Source organism: Amphiprion ocellaris, chromosome 23 (assembly GCF_022539595.1).
Source record: "Amphiprion ocellaris isolate individual 3 ecotype Okinawa chromosome 23, ASM2253959v1, whole genome shotgun sequence".
NCBI lineage: Eukaryota > Metazoa > Chordata > Actinopteri > Pomacentridae > Amphiprion > Amphiprion ocellaris.
The window spans coordinates 20,683,731-20,693,594 of NC_072788.1; the positions used below are offsets into that span (position 1 = coordinate 20,683,731).

A 9,864-nucleotide genomic window follows, 5' to 3' on the forward strand; every position below is an offset into this window, starting at 1 on the left:
AAGAAAACACTGTTTAACATTCATCAATCGTCAGGATTAATTGGATATATTTTACGTATCGTCCCAATAAAGTATTTTTTGTGCTCAACAGCACAATTAACAGATGGAAAAGAAAACTTTTCATTGAAAGACAACCAGCACAGTACAATTTAAACACATATATACTGTTAAACCACTGGTGCAGTTAATTAAAGGAAATCTACAGTGTCTGTTCATTGAATGTGCTATGGGGAAAATGTATGACAAGTGGGTTCTTGTTTGTTTACCAGCATAGGGACACATATGGAGGCAAGATAAAAACCTATTTTTCATGCTGTGTGACAATGAAAGAGAAAACAGCCACCAGTCCCTCAGAGAAGTCCACGGATATGTGAACTCAAGAAGGGGCACACATTAGTATTGAAAAGTCAGCATCAGGGTGATTTGACAGCAGGATCGCCGTAAGCTCTCACGCACTAGCGAGAACGTGCCTCAAAGTTTGTGAGTCAGTAAGTGTGGAGACTGGTTCTGTGTCTCTGGTGTTTTTCCTGCTCTTTTGTTTGTATGGTCCTCTCTCTTTAATGGCGTCTGTGTCTTGTTTGGCGATTGGTTTGTCAGTTTGTCTGTGTACCGCCATCCTTCCCTCCACGTCTTCTCATTGTCCACTGCGCCTTTGGTTAAATTTAATGTTGTTTTTGGCAAATTTTTGTGAGATTTTAGCTGGAATCTGCAGTTGCTTTCAGCTAGAGATTGCTTTCCAGTCAACCATTGTTTCACTTCCATTAAATGTTATTAACGTTATGTATTTTTGTGCATCCTAGCTCAGTGTCAGGTGTCCTGCGTTTTCAGTCCTCTTTCCTCATCTCAGTGTAACTGTTTGCTCTCATTTTAGCTCTGTTTTTGGTCTTCACTAACTCCCAAGGGACATATGTGCATGTTTAGTTGCTAAATTTTTCATTCTATTCAGCAACTAGTCACTAACTTTGTCTGCCCACTGCTTAGTGTAGCTAAAATCTGCTGCAGCTAAAAATGGCACTGTCAGAGCAGTAACAGCTAAGAGCTTCATAGTCAAACACTTTTCTCTGGAGGACTGTGTTTATAAGATTAGAATTATTTCTTTTCACTTTACATGTAGTCATTTTAGTCATTGCTATGATAAGAATATTGATTGTCTGGCTTAGATTTGTGCCTGAGCACTAAAATATGTTAAATTCCATTAATTCTGTTCGACATCCATGATAAAAATCAATCCCTTACTTTGGTGCCTATTTGGCAGGTTGTCAGTTAATTTAAAAAACACGATCAGAAACAGTGCATTGATCTACATAGTGTCTATTTCTTTGTACTCTCAGGTTGTCTTCTTATAAATATAAATGCATGTATATGAATATGTCCTGTCGCATGTTAAAGTGTTGGTAAACATCCTCAGTGATGTCAACGAAAGCATGACTAATCTGCTCTCCAGCTGACTTGGACTGAGATCAAAGTGGGAAGTCAAACAATGTTCAAGGAGTTCAAATGTCAGTGGTTTCTTAAAGAGGAAGCGGTGGCTTTACAAGGACGATGCAACAAGTCCTGCTTTTGTGGCCTGCACAGAGAAACAGGAGAACTTAGAAGCAGAATTAAACCACACCACAGCACATACTGCACATTTTCTACAACTGATGAGCATCACAGATGTTTACATTTGTAGACCCACAGGAACACATATTAAAGGGTGTTTAATCTCTCCACATTGTCTCACAGGCACAGGGGCGGGACTATGTGTAACTGGATCAAACCTTGGTAGACAGAGGGAGAGATGAGCGTGCTGGAGCATGTTCTGAGCTAACATTTCTCAGCTGTTGACAAAAATGAGTATCAGGGCTGAAGCCTAGTTGTCAAACATTACATCCATGCAATAAATGGCTCTCACATGATAAACTTTCACTGCAGAAGGGACATTTTAAGCAGATTGCTCTTCCCAAGATTACACACAGCTACAGAGAAACACCCCCTTAAATATTAATATAGTATATAATAGCATGCATATCATTCCATTCATTTTCATGTATCTTTTATGCATATTTCTTGTAAAGGCAAATGTAAACATCGCGTTTTGCTTTCTCATTATCACAACACAAACAAAACTTGAGACCTGTAGAATGAAGCAAGTTCATTGTCCTATGGGCATCTATTCATTATCTGGCTTCACTAAACCTAACAATCATAGCCACGCTAGGCAGTCACACGAAGCTGGTTTTAAACTCAGTAAGTCAACCCACAGTTTCTGAACCCATCACTGAGCATTGCCTGGGCGGTTTTGGAACCAAATCACCAACTGCAAATGGGACACAACAAAATAAATAACCCTGAACCAATATGAGGAGTTTTAAAATATAATACAGGCTTAAAGCAACAAAGCAGCTGCAACCATACTGAAGAAAGAATATTACCAAAAAACTGCATTGTGTGAATGTGTACATCAAATAGGCATAAATAAGACCATTGTGTGTATGTGCTTAGATGTGGCTTTCTAATTCAAATTAAAGATTCAGTTCAATTATCATAATGCATCACAAGATTGCATAGTGAAATTACAGATGTTCACCCTTTATGCTGCTCAAAAAAAAGACGTTTAACAGACAAAAAATGTATTATAAAATAAAACTATTTTCAGCGGTGATGTTGGTTAAATGCAGTAATTGCGGATTCAGTCTTACTATGGTGTGTAAGAAAGTTTTAGTCCTACAAATATAAAACATCATCTAAACTTAAAAGTAGACTTACTGCAAATCTTTTAAGGCCCGCTAATAGGCCATAAGGCTTTAGTGTTTTAATCAGTTTCTGTTGTCGGATTACATCATTCTACAAAGAACTAAAGAGCAATGAAATAGCTTTAAATTTGCTTGCAGCTCAAAAAAATTTGTACCTTCTCTCTCACTATCAGTGCATCAAGCTCTGAGTGATCTTCCAAGAACGGTGACCTCTTTTCCAAGAGAACTGATTGGTGAGTAGGAGACAAATTAATATGCACTGAGATGTTATCTCGAACATAACCTGCTCTGGAGCAGGTTAGGCGTTCAAAGTAAGTTTATATGACACACACTTTGATAAGAAGTAAACCACCTTTGCAGTCCTGAAATTCCAGGCCTAACCTTAATGTTACCTAACCTCAAATTTTGCATCGTAGAACAGACTTCTGGCCTGTGGTGATTGGGACACCAAAAAGTGGTCACGAGACAAGTCAAGTGGATAGTGAGATCATTGACGGAATCTGAACACAAACAAAAATGCCTGTTTTCCTGAATCTTTACAACCATTCGACTTACTCAACCAGGACAAAGAATCACAGACATGCCTGAAACTTAAGTGTGTGTTCAACACTGCACCGCCTCTTTCCTGCAAGACAACACTGAAAGCCCGAAGCACCACAAGAGGCTATCCTCACCACATGTCCACAGCCTGCATGCTGCAAAGTTCACAGTATTTCCCATACCGCAAGAAGGATTTAACTAATGTTGACAAGCTATGTTTAACTTTATGTAGCTGTGCCAGACTTCCCTGATAAAACTAAATAGTCAGATCCATTGGAGTATCAAATGACAAAAATGGGCTTTCATCAGCTGGAGTCTGGCAGGCTTGCTTCAGATCCGTGAAGTAGACGCACTGAGCTGTAACAAGCATGTTTGTGTGAGCAGTGATACACTGCTGAGTCACACAAACTGTCCCTGGGCACACAAGAGATAAAATGCTGAAAAAAAAAGGGATTTAGATGGGCGTAGGCCACATAAGGGAGTTACACTTGGCATTCAGTTTACAATCAGTTTGATATGCAATAAACTGCTGGCAAAATATAGTTGCGTATCAGGCAAGACAAAAAGCAGAGAAAAGGAAGAGAGGGTTCGGAGTGTGGTTGTTGCCAAAGGAGACTAGAAAGGGTAGGTGGAAAATCATCTGGGAGGGGTGCCTGATACGGTGTGGAGGGGGGGGGGGGGGGGGGGGGGGGGGGGTGGCTGGTTTTTCCACTGCCAGAGCGAGAGAGAGAATGGCTAAATCAAATTAATTAGCTCCTTCATCTCCAGGCAGCTACTCAGGCATGCTGTACTGGCAAAGAGAGACAGTTGGAGGGAGAGGGGGGGCTGTAGGCATAAGAGAATAGGAGAAAGTGAGATAGGACATGGCGGAAGGGTGAAAAGCCCGCTGTGTATGTGCGCCATTCAGGAGGACGGGCAGCAGAGGGGAGGGGTGCATAATTCTCTGATAAGTATGAGGGTTGTTTTGCTGGAGCTGCTGCTCAGTCGCTAGGAGGAGGAGGAGGAGGAGGAGGAGGAGGAAGTGGCTGCTTGTTGGTTAACGCTGTGTGCTGCTGCGCTTCGGGGCTATGGTACTTCCTGTTTCTAGACAGCCTGTATTTTGAGGGCACTGTAAACAACCCTGCGTTTCTGCACGCTGCTTTAAATAGCACACAGGCACTTCAATGACAACCTCCCGGAAAGCAGGGAACCAAGAAAGTTTTGCGAAGAGAAATGAAAATGCAAAGGATTTTTGAGTTATGACAACACGCCGAAAGCGTATCCCGTAATCAAAAATAAAATAATGAATGACTGTTGCACTGCCATCAGAAACAAAAGGGAAAAGGAAGGGAGCAAAAAAAAAAAAAAAAGAAAATGAGGCAGATGGTCGAAGGCAATGGCGTCATGCCCGGGGAAACACTACAGCAGCAGAGCACACACTATACACAAAAAATGTGCATAGAGGTACATCCAGAAGAGAGCCGCTGGAGGCAACATGTGGCCATCTCCAAGTCTTAATGTTTAAGTGAGAGGAGACCTGAGCAAAAAAGGGAAGATGTGAATGTAGAAGAGGGAGCTGAGGATGATTTGAATTGTCCAGACAATTAGAGTCAATTCTTTGAGGGAGGAAGCACAATCATATGACTAAAAGGGCTGACTGCACGAAATGATTGACAGGCCAAGTTCATTCACAATGAAAAGCAGAAAAAGAAGCTTCCTGATTAACAATAAGCAGGAGGAGATTTATAGTAAAAAAATTTTAAAAAATGTGTGTACGACAAAAGGGAGCAGGAAAGATAGTGCCAAGGGTCAAAACTTTGGAAGAAGAGAGCAATGGACAGCTCAGTGCAGCAGTGTTGCTCAGACGAGACTTGGCTGCGCTGTGAGAACCTAAGATTAGCGCTAAGCCGATTGCAACGCGAGGTGGGATCAGGAGCAATTAATTTAGCACCCAGATAGTTCCAGGAAGAAGCTGAAAGAACCTTAACAAAACATAGATCTCCCTCAAAACTCTGGTGTGTCCTGTGAGTCAAATACTAGCTGACTTAACATTCCTACTACAGTCTACTTCTCTCTGCAAATGAGCCGCTTGAAAAGAATCCCATGTAAAAGACGGCAGATGAGACTCTGGAAGGCTTGAAAGAGAGTGTGGATGATAAAAGGAAGGATAAAAGAAAGATGAAGACGCTTGGCAGGGACTGATATGAGCCAAAACAAACACCCAAAGAACAGGACATTCTCTTGTGGACAGAAATGGGCCGGCCTGTTCCAATGGGCTCTCAGAGCATGCCTACGACCCTGCGTCACCCATTTTTATTACAAAACAACATCCTGGTGCATAACTTAAGGGGGAAAGCAGCCTAAAACATTTTTTTCTTGTGTATATATTGACAGGTTTATTCTCATTTTTCTACCATGACTTGACAATTTTCCAGTTTATGTGTATTAGGTTATAATGCACATTAAAATGATAACTACTTGCAATAATTACCGCCCAGCATTTGATTCAACAACTTCAAGTCATGCAAAAAGTTTGTTTTAAGCTCAGCAGGGATGTTAAAGCAGTGCTGCCTTCAGGGCATTGTTGCTTTGCATTTAAGTTTGTAGAGAAAGTTATCCATGAAGTAATTTCAATGGATAGTGCTTCAGGTGCAACGGCTCAACAGCTGCAAGCATTTTATTAGGTTGCTATTTTCTACATTAAATAGCTTACAGATATAATTTAATCATTTTAATTGTAAATTGAAAAAAAAAAATAAGATGCGCCTCCCACCATGATCGGCATCTGTGTGTGTCTCATAATCATTCACTGGATGAGTACGTCAGGAATTTTATGTACCAGGTAGAGTGGGTTTGAACAGAAAATAAGGCCAATTACATGACTAAAACAATAGCAATTTAAACAAATGTTAACATGTCAGAAGTCAGGACAGCAGACAATAATGTGGTATTTATCAGACATCCAAGGCTGAATTTAATCCACAGTTACTGAAATAATTCAAGGCCTTACAATACTTCTTCTGCATTTGGAACTGCACAATAAATATACAGTGCTGGAGGAAGAAATAAGATGCTTAATTTAGTTAATAAATACAAAAGTATGAAAGTCAACGTAATACAAAGAGTACTACCATATATGTATCTTCGTGTTTGTGTGAATATACATATATATGTATATATGTGTGTGTATATATATATATATATAAGTACATATATATATATACACAGTCATTGTTAAAGAAAATTTGGGTAATTTGACATCATCTATTGTCATACTATTAATACGGTTTGTGTGCATAAAACCTAAATCTACAAAGCACTTAAAAATAACTGGGGAACAATGCCAGTATCTAACCTTGTATGTAGAGCCACGAAAGAGAAACAACCAACCTCAGTTTAGTGTTGGTGTGAACTATTGTGACTGCACTGCTATACACACAGCACATCTTAAGGCAGTTACGAATAATATTTTACAAGGCATTTACACAATTAGACAACACTAGTGTACACACACAGTATACATTAGGTTTACAAGCACTATATATAAATCTGATGTATTTGAATTTCATTTGTTCATTCTTAAATGACCAGAAAACTCAGATGACTGCTGCTAATCTTATGTTGTCACTTTGTGGAAATGCTTTGCAGACAGCACTGTGGCAATCACATTTTACATCTGCCAAGGACAAATGGATTAACTGCTCTCTAACTACATACCTGACAGCTCTGACACCAGTGGTCCTCTATGCATTAACCTCCTTGGAGCAGTAGAGGGAGCATGTTTGACAGCCTTCCGGGACCCGTTTCCGCATTGAAAATGTGCAATGGTGATCATTCTCACTATGAACCAGAGGAGGGAGCCAACTGGTCAATAAAGAATCCTTTGTATAGTCATGGCATAGCATGGCACATGGTGAACAAAGTGTTGTACTGTCATATTCTTGTCTGCATTTCAAACCTGGCAGGCGTGTAGTTTTCTCAGTTTAATAAAATAACTCAAAAGAGAACATGGCTGGACTTCACATGGACACTGAAGATGTGGCATCTATCCCTGCATCTGAGCCTCAGTGAGGTTTCCACTCTGATGAACCTGTCAAAGAAAAACAGATGATGGCAAACAAGCATGTTCATGCTGGTGACAGCTGAGAAACATGCCCCATGCACCAGCTAAAGCATGTCTGGCAGGTTAACACTGACACAGAAAAATTAACTTGGAAAAATTTGCAAAAGATGAAACAACCCATACACCATCATGTTGCTTTAGTTTCTTTATTTAAACAAAAGGCAGTGGAAAGTGTCATACAATGTGACAAAATGTTCTTCTGGGCACTGTTACAGAGTCATTACATGTAATGAACACTACACCAGATTGACATTATGCAATCCTACCACTGTGGTGGTTCAACTACTGTGTAGTGTTTACTTTACTTCCACTTCCTTTTTACAGAATTAAGCTAAAACACACAAAGGGTCAACAAAAACGTATTGCAGTACGTTATGCTAAACAGCCCACTACTGCTTTAATGGGACGACTGTCATTTATGGCTTCTAAAAGAACTTACATTACCAGTGTAGCGTTTTCCTTGTGGATATTAGATCGTCAACAGCACCGGCCAAACGTTACCTTCCCTTTGGCCACAATCTATTGTATAACAAGCTAAAGGTATTTCCTAGCCAAGCCAAGATTAAGACTTAAACCGTAACACCCAAACTTTAAATAGCCAAAGGACTTAATAAAAAAGGGAGTATGCCATCATAATGATCACCACACTAAATACAGGTGTTTATAATCGAATACTGACTAAACAGCAAGCTTATCTGTCCAACAATAGACCAAAATGAACGTAGTTATCTGGCAAAATGGCTTCAACTTTCGACACCGACGAACAGTCGAGACTACTGAAATCCAAGCAAGCTAACTTCCAAGCGCTTTCGACACTAAACATTCTATGACGTTAATACAGGCAATATAAAATACTGACATAGCTGTGCCTTTATTTGTCACGGAACAAGACGCATTCAGAAGATGCGTGGCAATTAGGCTCCTCAAGTTAGCCAACAAGAATATTCCAGACTCCATCTTTTCTCGTTCACAACAAGAAGCATAACGCTAAACGCCGCCATGTTGAGCGCTAATGCAGACCCAGTATGCTAGCTATTACAGCCTTGATTACGGTCCTCACGGCGACGTTAAAATACAACTTAGAACAAATTGCCACTGTAAATAATACGTCTGAAATAGCCCGAACAGTAAAATAAGAATCGGCTTTCTTAAATAGAGATTTAATTGGCCAGTAATTATCTGGTAAGCAGCTAACTGAACGTTTTGTTTCATGACGCTCAGTAGCAGGCTAAGCATCAAGCTACTTTATATACTGCAAATCCCACATATAAAGAAGAATTGACGCTACTTAGATGCTTTATAATGCCATGAAAGCAACGACACATAAATACAGTTAATGTTGAAGAAGTCTAAAGTAGCAGACGCGGAAAATAGCGTGGTTGCTGTCAAGGTAGTCCAACATTAAGCTAAGATCACCAGTTGGACATCTGAAACGTCAAATTTTAAGATAAACATGTAAAAATACATCAAGTTGGTTGTAAATGAGTCGTAACCATAATACGTTGATTACTTAACAAAATTTTCAGTAAAACGATTCGCCAACTAATGTTACTTAACCGCCAAAACCGTTTAATTTCACATTGCTTTCGAAACGTGGCCTACTGCAATATTTCACATTTTAACAAAAATCCCAAAACCTTGACAACGATTCAACGATTTGATCTCACATAAATCACACATAGAAGATATCTGAGTAAAAATAGCCCAAACCCGTTGAAAAACAAACATTAAATGAACAGACAAGGCTTCCCCCAACTTTCCTATAGGGCGCGCGGAAAATCCTGTCCACCGGCCGGCCATCCACCGTAGTCGAGTCCGAGGCTTGCAATGCTGTCCCGGAGATCCAAAAATTCAACCGACGAAAATCCAAAAAGTCGACGTATTTCTAAAAAAGCTCAAAAAATAATCCATTATACAATGTTTTGAGAAGAAAACATATTGTGTTTCGACTATTATATCCTAGTTCATCAAAGCCCTTCACAGGCCTCAGCTCTGAGCCTCTTTTCTTAGAGCCCAGGCTGATCCACAGCGAGACGAACCACAGAACAGAGATTTTTTTTATTTTTGCTCTGAGGGGAGAAATTCACATCGGCCACGTTCGGCAAACATCGGAAAAAGGGCGGGTTTTGTTGAAATTATTCGAAGAAGGCTCATTTCTTAATAGCCATTGGTCGTGTCTTCTCCACTGCTAAATATTAATAAGAAAACGCACGAATCCAGGGGATTTGAAATGAATATTAATACCTTGCATGCAAAATACCCTACGCACCGCCTATTCTTTATTAATGCAGCCAATAGGAATGAGTTCAGATTTAATCAATGCCCGCCTTTAGTTTCGATTTGTTGAGGGAAAATAACGTGCGCTGTAATTGGCTATACGTGCAATTAAATCAATTATTCATGTGACTGTCTTCAATAGCCAATGAGCGCATTACTACAGAGTTCCATGTCCCACCTTCTGAAGAGCCAGTCCCTGTGTTTTTGAGT

General features: G+C 40.0%; 1 non-coding gene across 1 annotated transcript; it reads right to left on the bottom strand.

Moving 5' to 3' along the window:
• Positions 1–1,401: 1,401 nt before the first annotated feature.
• LOC111577179 (zinc finger and BTB domain containing 4) lies at positions 1,402–9,426 on the bottom strand. Its single transcript, XR_008600577.1, has 3 exons — positions 7,213–9,426; positions 6,972–7,094; positions 1,402–1,567 (listed from the first exon to the last, which is right to left on the bottom strand). It is a non-coding gene; the product is annotated as a zinc finger and BTB domain containing 4 (transcript).
• Positions 9,427–9,864: the final 438 nt, after the last annotated feature.